At 45.4% G+C, this 19,371-nt stretch overlaps 1 long non-coding RNA gene across 1 annotated transcript in view; it reads left to right on the top strand.

Moving 5' to 3' along the window:
- Positions 1-16,443: 16,443 nt before the first annotated feature.
- The window catches only part of LOC127059824 (uncharacterized), a 73,617-nt gene continuing 70,689 nt past the window's right edge, over positions 16,444-19,371 (top strand). The window contains exons 1-2 of the long non-coding RNA XR_007777998.1: positions 16,444-16,534; positions 17,037-17,089. This is a non-coding gene — a long non-coding RNA (uncharacterized LOC127059824). The remainder of the gene's footprint in view (positions 16,535-17,036; positions 17,090-19,371) is intronic.

Here is a 19,371-nt window from a genome sequence, read left to right as displayed (position 1 = left end):
GTCTGCACAGCCATCCCTCTTAGCAGCACTGCAGGGCTGTCCACCATGTTCTCTGGACAGGGGAATGTTCAGGAGACAGGTGCTGGTCCCTGAAACCCCTTTTGTGGTTCATAGACATTGAACCTTGTGTTTCATAATGACCTGGCTGCTATGGCCATCTTCTGCAGCTCATGTACATACTCCTAAAACAAGGCATCTTTTCCCCACCATAAGGCAGTTTTCTTCAGAAGCTCCTGACCTGCTTTTTATAGGACTAGGAATTGTAAAAGCAATGGGGTTTGGAGTGTTTCTGGGGAAATCTCCTGGGCTCCTTGATGGCCCATGTGTTTTCACCTGCCAGGTTGTTCCTTTCCTTCTCTAATGCTTGTAGATGTGCCCAGTCACACGTGCTCTTTGTCCTGAAGCCCTGAGCCAAGCAGTTATTTGCAGTGCAGGTGTGGTGTCCAGCAGTGCTTTCCCATGGCAGCCCAGGAGCTGCCTTGCTGTCTCCTTCCAGCCCTTGCTGGCAGCTGGCTGAGGAGCTGCAGTCAGTTAATTGGGGAATTGCATGCACCTCTGCATGCTCCTGGGGAGGCTGCAGGGCTGTGGCTGCCCAGCCCGGACCTGCTGAGCTCTCTTAATGACCGCAGTGGAGCTCCTGCGGCTGTGGCCCAGCCAGGTCTGCCCCTGACTGTGCACTGCTGCTGGGTGAGCCTGGCCCTGCTGCTCAGGAGGCCCCAGGCATCCCAGGAATTCATTAAGAGATGCTCTTTCTGTCTTCAGCCTTTGTCCTGCTGAGTCCTTTATTCTTGCTTCCAGAGAATGTCAAATTGTTATGGCTCTTTATGGCAATTCTGCTTTTCAATTTATTCTCTGATGGACATTCGTGTGTGTGTGTGTAACTGGGATGAGAAGATTAATCCTAAACAAGCTGTTGATTAAACTACTGGAGTTCAAAGGGATTAGGAAAAAAGTTTGGCAGTGACTAAGGGGAACTCTTAAGGACTTCATTTAGGTTTTCAATTTCTCTAAGTTGCTGTTGTTTATTTTCTCATTAAGAAAACAATGCAGTTATAAGAGCTTCGTCTAGAACTGCCCTCCCACACCCCTAGCTGATAAAGACTGTCTGGATTTGTACATGTCCTAGCAAGTAAGATTTGGGAAGGAAGAAAACATCAGGATGTAGCTCAGAGAAGAAAACTCTTGTGCTCTAAATGTACCTTCAGAGCTAAATGTTTCCTTATTATACAAGTTTAAATGGGATGTTTTTGGCTGTGTGGAGTGGATTGTAGGGCTGCTTGGCTGCTCCATGTTTAATAAATTTGCATATAAAAGACAAAATTGGCTTAATGCACCATCAGCTGTGACTCCATGGAAGCATAGTTGCATGTTGGTTGTAGTGTGTCAGGAGAGCCCTCTACCAAGCTTTCTTTGGGTTTGTGTCCAGAGGATGAAATGGCTTTGCCAAGGACTGGACAGCTATTTGGGAAATATGGAACCATGCTTGTCCACCCCATGTCCCATGGGGTTCACTGGGAGATCCCACTGACCTCAAGGATAATTTGGAACAGGTCCTGTGCAGCCAGTTGTTTCTCAGCTGTAAAACTGGGATAAAAGGGTAGTGCAGATCTATCAGATACTAAATTCGTAATTTATGGTGTGGAGAAGCTGAAAGCCACAGCCAATAAATATGTAGAGTTCTTTCTAAATCAGGAAACTTACAAATATATATTTCTAAGCCTGGATCCTCTGTAATTGGGTAACTGGGCTTGCCCTTTTGGATTTGCTCTTTTTTTTCCCAGTGGTGCCAAGTGCTGCAGTTCTGTGCCCAAAACTGCAAGTGACCTGTCAGTGCAACTGGGAGGAGCTGCATTCCTGGGCTCTGCCAGCTGGGGCAGGGGTGGGGGATGCTCCAGATCAGGATGGCTGGGGGCTGCCAAGGCAAGGCCTGGAGCAGAAGGGCTGGTGGGGCCCTGCAGGGCTCTGAGTGGTGGCTTCTGGTACCTGTGCTGGGAAATTTATGAAAGGGTTGGACAAGAACTGTCAGAGTGGCTTGGGGAAGGGGGGAGTTGGTTCTGGTGTGGGACAAGGTAAAGATGCATTAAATGATCTCTGGCTGGCTCCACCATTCTTTTCTATGATTTATGCATTAGGTTAATTTTTGTAATTTCCTTCTTCCTAGCTTGATTAATACTAAATTTAATTTTCTATAATCAACTTGAGCATGTAACTTGGAGAGATGAGGATTAGGCTGATTGCAGTAAAAATCTACCTATCCAGCCTAGCTTGAATAAAGCAAAACTATTTTTATCCCTAAATTATGCAATATTTTCATGGAGCTCTGCAGCTTACTTATTTAACCTTTGAAAGGAGTGCTCTATTTTTTCAGATCACCTAATGCAAACTTTGCAAATGGGTTTTTTAATTATGAGAAACCCACCTGCATGCCATCAACCAAATTATTAGTGAGGCAGAGAAGGATAACCAATAGTGCTGCCAGACTTAAGGTGAATATGAAAAATGTTTAAATGCCGAGAACAGAAGTTGCCAAGAAATAAGTTTAAACACCAGGTGCTGGAGGAACAAATTAATATTACTTACTTTATTTTTAGAAATAGTGAGTTGAGGCCTGATGGAGATAGTCAGAATTTCTATGTGCAGCAGCAGTGCCTGGCTATGCAATAGGACCAACAAAATCAACACAATCTTCTTTTAGAAGACAATAAAATATTTGTTTTAGTTTAAAAAAAGCCTTAGGTAGGAAGAGAAAGAGACCTTTATAGACTCTCCACTATTTTTAAGTCTCTGGTGAGCTGCTGTGCTGTTGCTTATCAGAGCTGTCTGCGATGTGGGTTGAGATGACCTTGAAGCAAGAAACTTCTGTGCAAAAGCCATTCTTGCAAGCATCTCCCTGGAATGGCCAGTCTGGTTTCATTTTGGCTGTGCTTTACTGATGGCAGGGCCCATTGCTAAGGACAGTGAGTCTAAATGTTATTGCTAAGCTTATTTTCCCCTGTAGTATGGGGAATCAGAGGTAATTTCTAGAGGAAGTGGGACCCAAGACATCAGTAAGTCAGGACCATGAAGCCAATTAGAAGGATATGTCAGCTCAGGAAAAGTGCTGCAATTACCTTCCTGTAGTCTTTTTAGCCAGGTGGATTTGCAGCAGCTCACTCTGCAACTTCATCAGGGCTGGACCTGAAGGCATGAGTCACAAAAATCTGGGTTTTTCTAGTAGATGTAAATGTCTGGAAGCCACACTGGAAAAAAAGAGGTGCATTGATCATGGTGGTTCTCTTGGATGTCTGGTGACTGGGAAACAAGAACTGATAGTAGATCTGTAATTACCTTGTGGTTTTGGGGATGTGCTTCAGCAGCCTGTTGTCACTGGGCTAATTGTGATTTAGTTTGGGTGGTGTGAACAAATGGCTCCTGCTGTGGCTGCTTTGGTGGCCAAAGCTGGGGAGGCTTTTTCTTCAGTCCAGGCACGCAGGTGGCCCCTGAGGAATTAGCTGAAGCGATTAGCTTCAGGTGCTGTGTGCAGCCTGTGATCAGAAGTCACAGCCTGTCAGAGGGTCCCAGCTGTCTGCAGGTGATGCACAGGAGGAGGTCTCCACAGGACAGTATTTTTAGGTACCACTGGTTACCTCATCTCCCAGAAATATTTGGTTCACTCAGGATATGAAGGCTTTGGGTTTGGGGTTTTATTGTTTGTTTGGTGTAGATTTGAGAGCTGCCTGCAGTGCAGCTCTGTGGTTTCTTTGACTGCCTTCTCTTTGACCTGTCCTGAGAAAACCTTCTCAGTGGAGGTGCTCCCCTGGTGTCCTGCTGAGCCTTCCCCTGCCTGTTGTTACCTTGCCCTGTGAGCACTTGCCCTGCTGCTCCTGCCAGTGCTCCACCTCTCCTCGTTTATCCCTCAACATGTTACTGCTCCTCGGGTGTTTGGCGGGTCTGCCTCATTATTTCTGCTTGTTCCAGCTCCTTTCTGTATTACCAAAGTGATTTACAGCCCTGCCCAATTAGAGCCCCTGTGTCCCTCCCCAGCCGGGTGTGACATTGCCTGCCCTCAAGAATAACCACGATCTTCCTGCAGTCCCACTGATGGAATCCACTGGGGCTGGAGAAGGCGTTTCGTGCATCACTGTAACAAGTTGTTCACAGCTCCCCATGTGCCAGGCTTCAAATTCAGCCTTTCAAAAGACTTTGATAAAGAAGAAAGGACTGTTTTTTTTTCCCCTGACTGCTGCAAATGAAAAAGCTTCTCACTTGGGAGTCGTGGGTCATATTTATGGAAATGGGAAGAGCAGTTGCAATATTTATGGCAGTTACAGAAGCGCTTGAATCTATATTTTATTGATATGTATTTACATGCCCACAGAAATCTTATTGCATGCTCGTTGAGAGAACTTTATTTAGATTTAGTATTTTGAAGTCATTTTTTAGTGCTTCTTTATTATCCATGGAGTGTGAGGTCCAATATTTCAAGTAGGACTGTCACCAAACAGCCGGAGGTTTTAAAAAGATTTTTATTTTACATAAAGATAAATGTTGAAGCCACATTTTTCAGAGGCACCATCTGTTCCATGTTGACCTTAATTTTCTGAATGAGTACTTTTCTTCAAACATTTTAAGTCTTGTCTACATTTCATTTGGTTGGGAGTGTTTAGGTTATTTGTTGAACAGGAAATCAGATATTCAGAATGCAAACACACCATTACTTTGCAAATTATTCCCTTTGTATAATTTAGCAAACTGCTTCTTAAATACTCTGCAGACTTGCTGGGGTAGCTCTGTGTCTCTGGCATCTGGTGGGCTGGCCCTGTGTGGAGCTGGATTTTTTTGGAGTGTCACTGTCATGCCTTGCACTGGGCAGTGGGGTGCAGAACACTGAGGCAGAACTGCTTTTTAATGGATAGTTTCTGGGAGTGAGCCTTGGCTAAGGATTTGTTGGTTCATGGCCTTGGAAGGATTTGCTGTGCAACAAACAATATCTGCTCCTGCTGAAAGGTGACACTAAAACAGCTGTATGAGTACATATGCATTGTTCCCACAGGGCCATACTCCCCTTTCTCCCTTCAAATTCTTCTTGCTCCCATGTCTTCAGCTGAAGTAGGTTTTATAGATTATTTTTGCCTTCCCTTGCCTCCAGCCTTGCTCTGTGGCTTGTCTGGACTCCTGACTCTGCCACTTCCAGCACGCTGCCTGCCTGTCTGTTCCTTCTCTCCTGTATCACTCCCTGCCTTGCCCTGTCCAAAGCTTGTCCCTTGTCATAAAACTTCTTGGCACTGCCTGTCACTGTCCCTTGCAGGGGCTGCAGCCCCAGCCTGTCCAGCTGGATGTCAGGGGTTCACTATTTCTATGTGCTAGATCTGGGCTAACACTGCCCTGCAGTAGCAACTATTTTAGTGACAAAATGTACTCTTGGCAGAGATACTAATATCTTTGTGGCTTTGGATGGGAGGTGAGACCATAATCCTGCTCTTACGTGGTTTTTTAGTTTTTATTTAGCATCTCCTTTTTCCTCTGCAAAATGCAGAGTGATAGTGGGACTTTTTTTTTTTTCCCCTCAGAGTATGGATTTGGAAGTAAAAGTCATGATGTGGTAGAAAAAGTGTTACAATATAAATGTTGTGTGTGTGTGTGCTTCAAGAAATTCCCAGAGGGGAAAGCTGTAAGGACTGCACTCTTTTAAATTAACCAGCTGGTTTCTTTACAGCTCTGCTATGTAAGTGCCTAGTAAAGCTCATTTCAATGAGGTGCCAAGATATGGGGGAAAAGAGCTAAACAAACAACAAAATATCTGCTTCAACCAAGGCTGAGCTGTTCTGAATAGCAAAGCCTGCAGTCTGTCTCACCAGGCTGGCTGCTTTTGGAAATACCTATTCCTACACCAAGTTTTGAGGCAAGTGATGGACAGGGAGGAGGAAGGAGTGACTGCTGGGCTTGTGCCTTGTGCTACTGGCTGATTGCCAGCCCAAAACCCACACAGTGCTCTGGTGCTGGATATTTAGAAGGTTTTTAGGTGTTCATGTGGTACCCGAGGCCCTGTGGAGAAAGGCAGTGTGTGGCCAGGTCACCTGCTGTTCTTCCTCCTCACCATGCCAGGGCACCAGGCATCTCTGCTGGGAAGTGGGGATGCCAGTCTTGTTTCAGCTTCAGGATCTTCTCCTAATCTGTGCCATAAAATAATTAAATCTAGAGTGGGTAAGTTTTGCCTCTTGTGGCTATCACTAGCATCTGGATTTATGTTTTTGTTTGCAAAGACAGAAGTTATTCATACTAGAGAAAACAAAGTCTGCTCTCCCTTGACCATGGAAATAAATGTTTTTCTATTTCTGAAAAAGCACTGAGTCCTTAAAATGGAAAATGAGAGTGGTTTGGGTTGTTTTGATTTATGTGCAAATTGCACATCTCTAGACAGGTGAAGAGTAACTTTTCCTGAGGAGCTACAGCATCATGCTGCACCTTTGAGATGGGCTGTAAGGAAGGGAAGGTATCTGGCTTAACTGCCAGAAGGTCAGCTCTTAATTATTACTGTAATTAATCTCAGGTGATCTTTTTTATCTACTCAGCAGAAGGAGCTGTTGCAGAAACTCATTAAAGGCATGACTCTTCAGCAGGCAGTAGAGTGGGGAGTTGTTTTGGGCTCTCCCAGGGCTGGGTGAGATCTCAAAAATAGCACATAGGCCTGGCAGCAGCATTTAGGCCCTCAAATGCCACTCCAGGGTAGCTTGGAACATCTGAACTGTCAAAAAGTTGGGCTGTGCACTTGATGTGGGAGTTCTGGGCAATCCAGTGGCATCCCAGCATGCTAACTGCCCTGGCAGCAGGACCCCCTTCAAGGGGCTTCCACTCGAGGGTCACAATCAGAATCTGAAGGTTCCCAGACAGAGTCTGGATTCACAGAAGTGGGGCAAGTGCATGAGCAACAGCTGTGTTATTTTCATAACAGATCTACATTAAAAAACATCATTTCTGTCTCTCCAAACAGAAAAATGTTTATTTTACAAGACAAAGACCTGGGGTATTTTTTCTGTGCATCTGACTTTCTACAATTGCTTAAGGAAACACCCAGCTTTGTCACAGAATAAATGGTTTGGTGCAAATTCATAATGTTTCTTTTGGTAGTTCCATAGTGTGAATTTTGTGAGGGTTTGAACAAATAATTGTTTTGAACTAAGAAACCTATCTTTCATGTGACTTAAGGAAGATCATCTGCAATTACTGCCTTTCCTTTGGTATGGTATGTAGTCATACCAGCACCATGTGAGTAAGTGTATTGGGGTGACCAAAAGCTCTCTGACCTGCTGGGCAGCAAGTTAAACATGAACTCACTGTAAAACCATTTGGAAGATTACAACTTTGTTTCTAGTTATGTAGGAGAATGTCTGAACTATCACCACCATGTGATTTTAGATATAAAAAAATAAGTGTTTTGAATCTAGGGGGCAGTATGCTCTTCACTGGCACATAAGGATAGGTTATTGCTTTAAAATAACAAAGGCAGCTCCATCCGCTTCCAATGTGGCCTCACCCTCCCCAAAATCTGTGCTTGCTTTTCACTGCTAGTACTTTGATGTTCTGTAGTGGAATCCAACAGGCCCTGCAGCCTGTTTAATTTTTGAGGGAGGCTGCTGTGCAGCCTTTCTCACAGGGTGAAACCGATGCTGAAAAATCTACCAGAAAACTGGCAGGGGAAGCAGAGCTGATGTTGCTTTTGTTTGTCAGGGTGGAACAAGGTGTTCAATAATGGGAGCTTGTGTATTGCTTGAATGTTGTGTGTATGATTTTGTGTGTGTGCCTGGGCTCACCCCAAGGTGCAGATCAGGAAAATGAACTGACAGACAAGGAACAGCTGAAGGTTGTCAGTGGGAGGTTCACAGGGAGGTTATTGAGGGCTGCAGAGCAGGCAAACAAAAGCTAATGGGCTTTGAGTCTTCTAGTCTGCAGCAAGAAAAGAAACCTCCAGCCAGTCATAGCCCTGCTGCTGGCTTGCAGCACCCCTGATGAGAAAATGAACCCACAATTTGCTGCCCAGGTCTCACCTGTGTGCTGGTAAGGGTCTGCCTCAGCAGGTGTCCTGGTCTGGCTGGGCTGGGGCAGCACAGAACTTCTGGGCTTCCACTACTCAAAAAAAAAAAAACCCAAACAACCCACTAAACTAAAAACCCACTTCAGAATAGCTACTTGATGTTTGGAAGAAACAGCAAGGTTGGTTTCCTGGGCTTCTGAGATAGGCTTTCATATTCACTGCTCACAGCAAACAATTAAAATTGCTACTTTGTATCCATGGCTTTTAATAAAGCAGGCTCCTCTTTAAGGAAATTGCCACAAACCCACATGTTCATAAGGCAAGTGTCGTTTTTCCTTATTAGAACATGCCATTATCCCATGTAATCTCTGAATTATAACTAATGAATGGAGCTGCACCTAATTACTGAGCTAGCTACAGGTGAGAAGCTTATTTTTAATGAGATTTTTGTTTGATGGGAATGAGTGGATTCTCCAAATGGCATATCCTTACACACAGAATTTTTATCTGAGAACTTGGTATTCTAGGGATATAGGTTGTGGTTTGTTTTGTTGTTTTTTGGGTGGTTTTTTTATTTTTCAAATCTAATGCAAAATGTAATGTGTAACATGGCTGAATGCTCAAGAGTAAAGAATGCTGTTCAAGAAGAGGCTTTCAGTGTTTTACCAGGATTCCCAAATACAAGAAACTTGCAGTGCAGATACTAGTGTGGAGATATTGATGCTTTGATAGCAGTGAGGTGGCAATAAAGTCACTGCTTGGGAGCTGGGCATGTGGGAGGGACACAGTGTCTCTCCAGTGCATCAGAAACCCCCAGGATGGTCTCCAGGTGCAGCCCCAAATGATGTTCATTCCCTGCACAAGTGATTCTGAGCTAAAGCAGGCTGGTCCTGCTGGGCCATAAACCATTTTCTCCCTGGCCTGGCTGGCACTGGTGCTTGGAACACTCCAGCCAAAATCTGGGAGACAAAAGGATGTCCCTTTTGCTGGTCTCAGGGGGACAGAAGAGCAGTACATTCTCACTATCGTATTGGTGTCACAATTTGGAGCCAAATTTAGTCCTAGACATTGTTTATGGGTTTATCCAAATGCAGGCAATTAGTTTTCCCACTATTACAAAAATAATTTGTTTATTTGCCATCTGGTTATTATACATATATATATTTTCTTTTTTTTCCCCCCAAGATAAAATGAAGATCTTTTGATTAGCCACTACAGTAAAATGGGTCTGATTTATTTGTGAGAGTTGCTGTTTGCCAAGTGCATTGCTGCAGCACAAGTACTGTTTGTTATGACATTGTACTGAGTCAATTGTTGATGCTATTTGAGGGAGAAAATTTAGTTAAAGAAACTGGAACAGGATGTCCATTTTATTTCAGTACTTGTAATCCTGAGTCATCTCAGATAGCTGATGAAATACAGCACCTCACTTTTTAGACAGGGCTTCTCTTAACATTATTTGGGGATGCTGTAATTTGATAGAGGGTGGAAAAATACAGAGGGCTGAATTAATGCAGTGGGGTTTATTTTAGTTGTCACTTTCTGTTGAAGAGCTCTTAAACCTTGCACACATCTGTGGTAATTTACCAGGTCCTTAAATACTTTGTATTTAGAGTGAATCAGGAACCAATGTGTAGGTAGCTGTGCAGGTAGTGGCATTTTGAGGACTCTGTCTCAAGGATGTGCATTCTGCCCGTGGAGATCAATTAGGTTCATTCTTGATTGATCATGTTGGCTGCCTCCTGCTTTACTTCTGCTGCAAAAATAGAACTCCAGAGGCATTTGGTGGTTGAGTGCATGGGAAGCAAACAACCAATGGGATGGTTATTTCTCATGGATGAGGTTGAATTCAAATATGAAGTGAAATTTTTGATCTGATCTTATAAAAGCCTGTATATCTGTGTGAGTGTGAGAATAAAGGTCTTTGTGAGAGTAGTATGAACCATCAAATGTGTATTATTGTTACTTCCTGTATGAATTTGTTAATGGTTGTAAGATTATGAAGTTGAGGATATTTCCCCTTAGGAGCTCAGAGGCTTTTCAAAATAATTGCATGTATCCCATTAGCTTCACTTTGGGGTAGCAGGCAGCAAATCTTTAAAACATAGAGGATTTATGTGCAGAAAAGAAAGAATATAGACTCTATTTAAAGCTGTGGAAAGAATTCATATTAGAATGATAGAATTACTACATTTGGAATTTGCCCTGTGAAACAATACTGCTTTAGATGAGGGATGCTGCTACAGGGTAAACACTGGTCAGAGGGTATAAGGGCCTGGTTTCACTTTTCAGTTGGATACATGCACGCTCAGTAGCTGCACAAGCTAAGAGGATAAGGGGCCAATGTGCATTTCTCAAACACTGATATCCAGATAGCCCAGGAATCATCTAAACATTGTTGGTAATAACAAACAAAGTGAGAAAGAACAGGATGTGGCTGCAGAAGGGGCCTTACGGGGCAGGGCAGCACTTTCCTGGGACAAACGTCCTTGTTCTGGCTCCTGGAGAGAAGCACAAGCACAGGATTGAGGCTGAGAGGTGGGCATGGGTGTTGGGGGATTGAGAGCACCAAAACCTTCTGACCTGTTTCCAGAAAGGTCTGAAAGAATGGACTGTGCATGGTAACTAATTTGCACAGAAAATGAGAAATTTCCAAGGCAGTGAAAATTTACCCCCACCAAGCCCTGGCATGTGGGTACCCCAAAGGCCCTGGACACCCCATCAGCTGCATCCATGCTGGAACCAGGGCTGGTGATCTCTTTTTATTCCTTCCTTTATCTCTTCTCTCTTTAATCTTCCCCTCTTCCCTTTCACCTTCCCTCTTTATTCAGACCCCACTGCTGTGTACCTGCAGAGGAGCTCAGGGACTATCGTAGCAATTTCCCTGCCAAGTGAGTAATTTACTAATAAAACTTTGTAAGCTTTTGCTGACCTTTTGATTTTTGTCATTCTTCTCAACCACAAGGATCTCTGAATCTTGGGGGCTGCCTTCCCCTTAAGGGTGGCACATCACAGTAGTGCAGTTAATGTTCTGGGAACCAAGGTGACAGTCTGGTTGGAAAAGCAGAATTATACCACCCCTCATGCCATGCAGTTGTTGTTTTCCTCCTGGGGCCCTGTGGATCTAGGAGAGCCATGTTTGATCTGGCACTGGCATGGCAGTGTGCCTGTCCAAAGGCTTCTCCTTTCATCCCTTCTCCTCCTGACATTCTCAGGAAATCTGTGTGACCAGGCAGCAGAGCAGCTAGGAAAGCTCCTTCATCCCCTAATAGGAAAGAACAATGAATAGAGGTAATGTAGGTAAAACTGTACATTTAAATTATCTGCAGTCAAGAAGTGAAATACATTCATCCCTTCTGGCACTCTTGCTAATTTATATTTAAAGCAATATGAATTTCATGAGCATTTTAAAAAATCATATTTTAAATTCAATCTGCTGTCAAGTCATTTGATGTTTTGTGTAAAGTCATTTCCCGTAAACAGGTTATTGAATATCAAAAGACTTGTCTCATGCATAATTTCTGGAAAGAAACAATATTATAATAAAGATGAGAATCTGGCCCTTGTGTGAGTTGGTGAGCACTTTCTGGATCACTGCAGCTTCTTGGTGCTTGCTTTATCTCTGTCAAGGGAGTGACCTGGGAAAGGAACATTTGAGGAGTCCATAAAAATAATATTTTCTAGGTTACAGTAGGTTATTCTGTAATTAACTACTGATATATAATAGATGATGAAAGATGGTGTAATTTTTTTCCAAACACCAGAAAGAGAGTTGAAAAAATACGGATTAAAATACCTCAAACCTGACAGACCTTTCAAGCTGTAGAGCACATGCAGAGTAATGGACTGGGTAATACCAGCAGATATGTTGAAAAGCTAAGACATGTTTGTTCAAAAGTGCTGATGAAATAACTGCTGTATTTTCTTGGCATGAGGTTCTTACCTGTGCTTGGAGGCTGCTGGCATTTGCCAGATGCTGCACTATGTAAAACTGAGCATCAAAGCTGGGATGTAGCTGAGTCTTTTGCACAAAGAAATAAATTTGCCTCTGGATGCCACCAGTTCCTCTTCCAAGTGCTGACTAACATACCCTGGGTGGAAGTGTATAAAACACACAAATAAGGTGCTTGGGCTCTCAAAGATTTGATGGATCAGACCAGTAGGGTTGAAATAGCTTTTAATTCAATCATTTATTCATTCATTCATTTGAACAATCTCTGTTTTGAGAAGGGGTTTCTCCTTCTGTCTTTGAAGACTGCCAGAAGTAGTTTCTACATTTTGCATCTCTAGTTCAATGTGATGAATCAGTATAACATGAGCACTGAAATAGTCTTGCTTGTGTTAAAGAGGCAACTGGACATTGTGCTGGGTAGAACTGGACTGTGCTTCTGGCTTTCTCCAGCAAACTGCCTCCTACTTGACACAGGTTTGATGCAGTTTTATACCTTAACAAACTTCAGTCTTAAACTTTGAAATCCCAAGCTCCCAAACTTTCCCAAGTCAGTGTTTTGTTTTTTTCCCCAGGTGTGGATTGTCCTGGCATTTTTGTGTTATTTCCACCAGGGATGAAGTTCCACCTAATTGCTAAGTGCCCAAATCCTCTGAAACATAGAATTTCTGAGCTTGAGGCCACTGAAGCATTTCTGAAATGGCACCAATGACATCTCAACTCTGAAGCCACCTGGGTTCAGATAACCTCTGGTTATCCCGGAGGTTTGTTTTGTGGCTCTTGGAGATGCAAAGACTCTGGCACAGGACTCAGACAAAAGAGTTGTCCATTCTTTCATCTTCCTCATTGCTTCTGGGCTGGCTGCAGATTTGGTACCTGTGGCCAGAGCTTTGTCCCGCTGGGCTGGAGGTTTGGAGCTGGATCCTGCCTGCTGTGAGCCTGGGGGCTGAGCTGGCAGGAGCTGTGCCCGCTCAGGCATTTCCCCTCCCTCAGCCACGTGTGCTTCAGGGTGTTGTTAGTGAGGCTGGACAGGGCTTGGGAGCCACAGGGCTCGTTGGCAAGCAGATCAAAGCAGGACCATGCTGCAGGGGTGGGAGAGAAGGATGAGTCCTGGAAGGGGCTGAAGGAACCCCCTGTTACTGCAGAGGGTGGAGAGTGGTGTCACCACCAAAAGGAGCAAACAGCAGGTGGGTTTTGCCCTCTGTACTGTATATTTTTTCATTGTTGGGTAAATTTTCATCTGCTGGGTATTGCCTCTCTTTCTTTATTCCAGAGGAACTGATGTGACTTAATTTGTGTCTGAGAAAAGCATTTATTGTGAGGAATGGAAGGTGCTGTTCAAATCCTTGGTGTTCATATGGTAACGTTTTCCCCATGTTCCTTTTATGAACAAGGTGAAATTAAACCCTGAGGGTCACAGACATCTAATGACCTAAATCTAATGCCATCTAAAGACCTAATCTGAAAATGCTGACACCATTGCTTTGATTTGATTTTTGGAAAAGAATTCAGAGCAGGTAGAAAGCTGAGCATGAGGGGAAAATGGGCTAAATAAAACCAGCTTTTCCTAGCAAGCACATGGCTTTGGAAGAGTTAAAGTGTACTGTGCACTGGTAATGCTGTGGCCTGCAAGTTAAAATTATAATGTGAAGCAAATCCACAATACCCACAGTAGGGAGCTCAGTGCATTAGGGTGGAATTAATGTGCCATTTCTGTGGTCAAAATGTGGGGCATGCTGAATAGCAGCTAAATTGTCTGGGAAGAGCCTGGCCAGACCCCCTGTATTCCTGTGGAGCTCTTTGAAGAAGTTTGACTTCTCCCTTCTGGCTCCAAGGAACAGCAAAAGAAAAGCTTCCCAGCTCCTGCACCCTGGGCAGGGCTGGCGTCCATCTCGGTCACAGCAGCTCTGTTCTCAGAGGCTGCTGTGTTCTCAGGTCACTGAGATCCCTCCTCTGCAGAGCCCCTGACCTGAGGGCACTCAGTGGTGGTCAGAGGTGAGGAAGAAATAGCATCCTTTGGCTGCTGGCAGGCATTGTGTGGCTATTGTGCCCAGTGCTCATGGCTGTGACTATATTCAAAGGAGTCACCGCAGATGTCACCACCTGGGACAGCCTCCCAAAGTATCTGCAGCTTTCTGCTGCACACAGAGGAGAAAATTTTCTATAATGGAGTATTTCTGATAATAGCAATGTGTCAGTGCCTGCTGTGAAGTGTGCAGCAGAGGCTCAGTGGGGCAGAGGTGCCAGGGATGTCTGTGACCTGCACAAGGGATGGGCACCTCTTACTTGCAAAAAGGAAGCATGGTAAAATGAGTTTGCTATACAGCAGGAATAAATTAAATTGGAGAAGATGTTCATGGAATACATGGGAATGAGAAAAAAAGGTTAATTTCAAGTTTGTGACAATGAATCCAAAACCACCTGAGCCAGAGGTGAGGAGGCACAGGCCATGCTCTGCAAAGCCCAGCTGGTGACACAGGGACAGCAGCACACCTCTGCCAGCCTGGGGTCCCCAGATTAGCCCCTGTGTCACTGACGTGTTTTATGAAAAACCCTTTCCTTAGGATTTTTCCCTCCTGAGTTGCTGAGAGGCCTCAGGAACAAACTGCAAACAATGATTCTCTGCTGCTGTGGGATGCACCAGGTGGGGCTGGGATTGGTCTCTGTGGTTGTTTCTCATTCATGGCCAATCCCAGCCCAGCTGTCCAGACTGTCTCGGTCACAGACAAACCTTTGTTATTCATTCCTTTAGCCAGCCTTCTGATGAAATCCTTTCTTCTATTTTTTTAATATGGTTTCAATATAATATCTATCATAAAATAATAAATCAGCCTTCTGAACATGGAGTCAACTTTCTCATCCCTTCCCTCATCCTGGGGCTCCTGCGAACATCGTCACAACCCCGCACGGGGATGGTGGCAGGGAGTGATCCGGGTTAGCCCCGCACGGGGATGGTGGCAGGGAGTGATCCGGGTTAGCCCCGCACGGGGATGGTGGCAGGGAGTGATCCGGGTTAGCCCCAGCACGGGGATGGTGGCAGGGAGTGATCCGGGTTAGCCCCTGCACGGGGATGGTGGCAGGGACACAGCCACATCTGGAGCTCCCCGGTGTGTGCCCAGCAGCGCTGAGGCGGAGCGCTGCCTTTAGGAGCCGTTCCAAGGCAGGGCGCTGGATTGCGGTGATGGCTGGAGCGCTCTCGGATTGCTTTGCTGCCTTTTGGCCCCAGACCAGCGGCTCTGCTGTGTCGATAGGTGGTGCAAGTTTGCCACGGCTTCTGGAAAGCTGGAGCAGCTTTCCCAACATTGCAGCGCATGTTTAGGCGGCAGGGATCGGAGGAGGAGAAGCTGAACGCTGTAAGCAAAAGCAGACTCTTAAATATTGCCCCTCTCAATATCTGGCCAGGACCAAAGCAGCTGAGGCAGCGTCCTGCCATGTGTGCCACTTGCAGGGACTCAGGAGCTGGCATTTAGGCTGTGTTGGCATGATGCCCAGGTCACCCTGGACTGGCTGGTGGTGGCTGCCTCAGCCTTGCTGCAGGAGGGGTGAGCTCTGCTCCCTCCAAATGAGCCCTGGAACAAACAGGGCAGGACAGCAAAGCATGGTCTCCATGTTCTGCATGCCATTAAATGGCTATGAGGGAAAGCGAAAGCCTTGCTGCTGCTGAGCAGAAGTGGCAAAGCCCTCTGATTTCAGCTAAAGCAGCTCTGGCTGCTAAAAATAAAGGAAAAAGAGGATTTAAGCTAAAGCTCGTGTCTAACAAGTCACTGCATGCTGAATGTCAAAATGCAGAGTTTGTCAGTCAGGCTGTAAATGTGTCCTGTAAGGTTTGCAGGTGGTTGTGTTGCCAGTTGGGGAAATCTGGTCTAAATCAGAGGCAGAGCAGGAGCACAAAGTTATCAGGACTTCCACTGCCAGAGGAAATCTGTGCTGGTATTTCCAGTGGTAAACTATGGGGTTGTAGAGTCTAAATGTATTATATGGAAATATTTAGCTTAGCTTTTTCTTCAGAAGTGATCCCTATGAATAGCTGTTAGCAGGTCCACTCAACGGAGGAAATTAATGCTCATGGACACCCCAGTGTAAGGAGACTGTGAAGCTGAGTGAGAAACTGAAGTGGTACAGTCTGGCTGCAGGAATATTTTCTACACGGGTTTGTTTCCAAGCCCTGTAGCTGGCAGTCACCCTGTCCCAGCTGTCCAGGGAAGGACAATTTCTTTTTGCTGCAGCTTTCAAGGATTTTTGCTGCGTCTGTTTCACTTTGAAATAATAAAAAAAAAAAAAATCTTTTGGACTGCTTTCATCAAAGTGGAAACATCTGGTTTGGGTGTAAAAATAGCTGGGTGTGTTCTCAAGGCAGAGTACATTTTGCTTCTGCTTGTCCTGTTCTGCAAGAGCAGCAGGTGCAGGCACCATCTCCCCCAGGGTCACTGTGGCACTGATTTGCTGGAGCCCTGGTTTGTGTGTGTGCCTGCCTGCCCTGCCCAGCCTCTGGGGCTGTTTTCTTTGGAAGCCCTGTATCTGCAAGCAGAAATGCTGTCTGGAGAAGCAGTGTGCTTCAGGAATGTGTTACCTGGGTAAGCAGGTCTCTAACAGCAAGAACATTACTTGGGATAGGAGCAGTGCAGATAACGGGGTTTGGACAGATTTTCTACTGCATCCTCACTTTGGCACGTTTGTGGATGAATCAAGGCCTTCCTCAGACAGCTGGGAAGAGAAAAGTTGGGGTAGATCTGGTATTTCTGCTGTTTGTTCTCTCCCTTCCCTTGCCAGCTGCCCTCCTTGCACGGCACCGTGCTGAAGCCAAGGCACAGGAAAGGGTGGCAGTGATCTGCAGGGATCTCCCTTGTGGCCCAGGAGCAGACCCTGCCCTGGTCCCAGCTCCTCTGCTGGCTCTGGCCCAGCACCCAGCCTGCTCTGCCAAGCAGGGGGGGTCTCTCCACTCCGTATTCTCTTGTTGCTGCTCGTGGGGAGGGTGGCAGTGAAACACAGAGTGCATCTGAGATGGGTGGGGGAAACTGCACTAAGATGTCTTGCTAATAATCCTTGGTTAATGCAATTATTCTGTTCTGGTTAAAGGCTGCCACTGGACAGGATTAAGGAAGAAAGACCTAGGAGAAGCAGGATTGGTTGTGAGTTATCTCCTTGTATCTTTTAATCTCTCATGTGCTACTGCCTGATGTTTTCAAGTCTTCCTTTTGAAATGGCAGATAGAAACATATTATTGCTGTCTAGAACCTTTAATCTTCAAATGAAAATAAGCTTTTCTTGCAGAAGTAGGCTGCTTTTTCAGATGCTTTCAGAAATGCTGATATTGTGCCTTGGTTGATCTGGCTAGTTAAAAATGAGCTTGTGTCAATCAAACCTATTACTATAGTGGTAATGGCAAAAACGCAAAGTGCAGCTCTAGTAAATCAGCGTTAGAAATGTTTCTTCTGTCTGACTCACTCGGGGATTACTGAAATTTTTGTGAGTTTTGATAGTCACAGACTTTTCTGTTACCAATGTTACCCTTTCAATTCATGTTGTATGCTTAGATGACACAGTGTTTACTCAAAACACTTAATTGCTTGCCTAAAGATTGTGAAGGGCGTGGCTGGGCTGAGTCCAGCTGGGTTTGAGATTCCTCCTCCTTCTCCTCCTCTCCCTCGTACCGACTGTATCCTGTCCCCTGGGGAGCGCCTCCTTTTAGCCAGCTCTGCATTCTGCTCCCTGTCAAGCTGGGCTGAGCTGAACCCACAGTCCCAGGGTTTCTGTCCTGCTGTCCGTCTCTGAGCTGTGCCACTTCCCAGAGTTTGTCTGCTCTCCTAGATGTTCACAAAACTTACCCTGATGATGCTGAATCCTTCTCTGAAGAGGCCCATCTCACTGGCTGTGTGTGACTGAGAAGGCTCCCTGATTAAGCATATACAGACAGGAAAGTATTTTTACTCCCTCACATCCTTTGCAGTGTATTTGGCTTTTCAAAATCTATTTCTGAACCAAATAGATGAGTAGTTGCAGTGAAAGACATTCTGAGTATAGAGTTTGGCTTGGAAGTGCACACATGAAATAAAGACACCTGATTGTCAAGGTTTGAAGGTTATTGCATGCAGCGTTAGGATGGAGTTAGATCTGCCCCTGGTTTTGTTTTCAGCAAAGACACAAACCAAGGAACCAAAGCAAACCTGCCTTTTTTTACTGAATCTCTCAAATATCAGTAGAAAGTCTCCAGGTGCCTTAATGATTAATTAGACTCAAAATGGCAAATATGACCACCTAGCAGCAAAAACTAATTATATGCAAATAGTGAATTAAACTCAACCCAAGGTAACTCAAAAGCAGCTCAAGGACTTAAAAAAGTATTTCTTATCCATCCCCCCCTGCCCCCCGCCCACCAAATGCAAGGAGCTTGACCTTCCTCAAAGCAGCCTTGTCTAGAAAGGCTCTGACTTTCCCTTCTGTTCCTGTTTTTGCTAACCCCCAGTATCTCTCTTTGTCACTTAAACTTTCCAGTGGTGAAGCCCTCCTGCCTCTGTCTGACCTGAGCTCCTTCCCCTGCTGACTCCTGTTATCTCTGGCTCAGCCATTCCCCTCCCTCCCATCATTTTGAAATAATACTCTTTTGTTCTGCCCCTGTGCATGTTCTTGCACCCCACAGTCCAGCAGCTCTCCCCTGGTTCCTCATCCCTTCTTTCCATCCTTGCCTTAGGCGTTTCTCCTGCCTGTCTGCGACCCCGCTGCAGCTCCAGCTAAAAATCCTCCCCTGGGAAGATGGAACTGGGGCAATTTGCCAGCAGGCCTGAATGCATCAGGACAGGCTACCTCAGGGCCAGGTCCTTTTCCCAGATGTCCCTGTCACTGTGACTGCTCTTCAGGGTGGGTTGGACACAAGCCTGGTGGCACCAGTTTCCTTCCCAGGTCCTGCCTCAGCCTGTCTCAGAGTGGGATCTGTGACAAGGGGAGCTGACACAGACCCTGCAGAGCTTTGCCTTCCCAAGGTAGAGGCCTCAAAGAAAGCGTCTGCCAGGGTATTCCTGTGCTCTTACACCCCTAATTACCTTCTCATGACTAAATCATAAGCTGCCTTTTGCTCAGGTCTGCTTGTAGCATCCTCCTCTTTCCCTTTAATGTAGCAGCTGCTCAGTTCCTGTCTGAGGGATGGGGTTGAAATACCTGCAGACAAGCAGAGGATCTTTCAAATTCCTTTTGAAATACACCTGGAAATTGCAAATTCAGTTCTTGGATGGAAAGCTGAACCGCCTGCAGGTTCAGCTTTCCATCCAAGGGGAAAGGGGAGCAGCCAGGCACGTGCTTCCTGCCCAGGCAGGCAATGGCAGGATGGGAAACATGGATTCTGTGTTCAAAGAGACCTCTGCCCTCCACAATTCCCCCCTGTTCTGTTGCAAGGCAGTCTCGTGGTGGTCAGTGTTTT

Source organism: Serinus canaria, chromosome 7 (genome assembly GCF_022539315.1).
Source record: "Serinus canaria isolate serCan28SL12 chromosome 7, serCan2020, whole genome shotgun sequence".
Taxonomy (NCBI): domain Eukaryota; kingdom Metazoa; phylum Chordata; class Aves; order Passeriformes; family Fringillidae; genus Serinus; species Serinus canaria.
The sequence above is the reverse complement of the archived record's forward strand: the minus strand, read 5'-3'. Positions and strand labels throughout refer to the sequence as shown.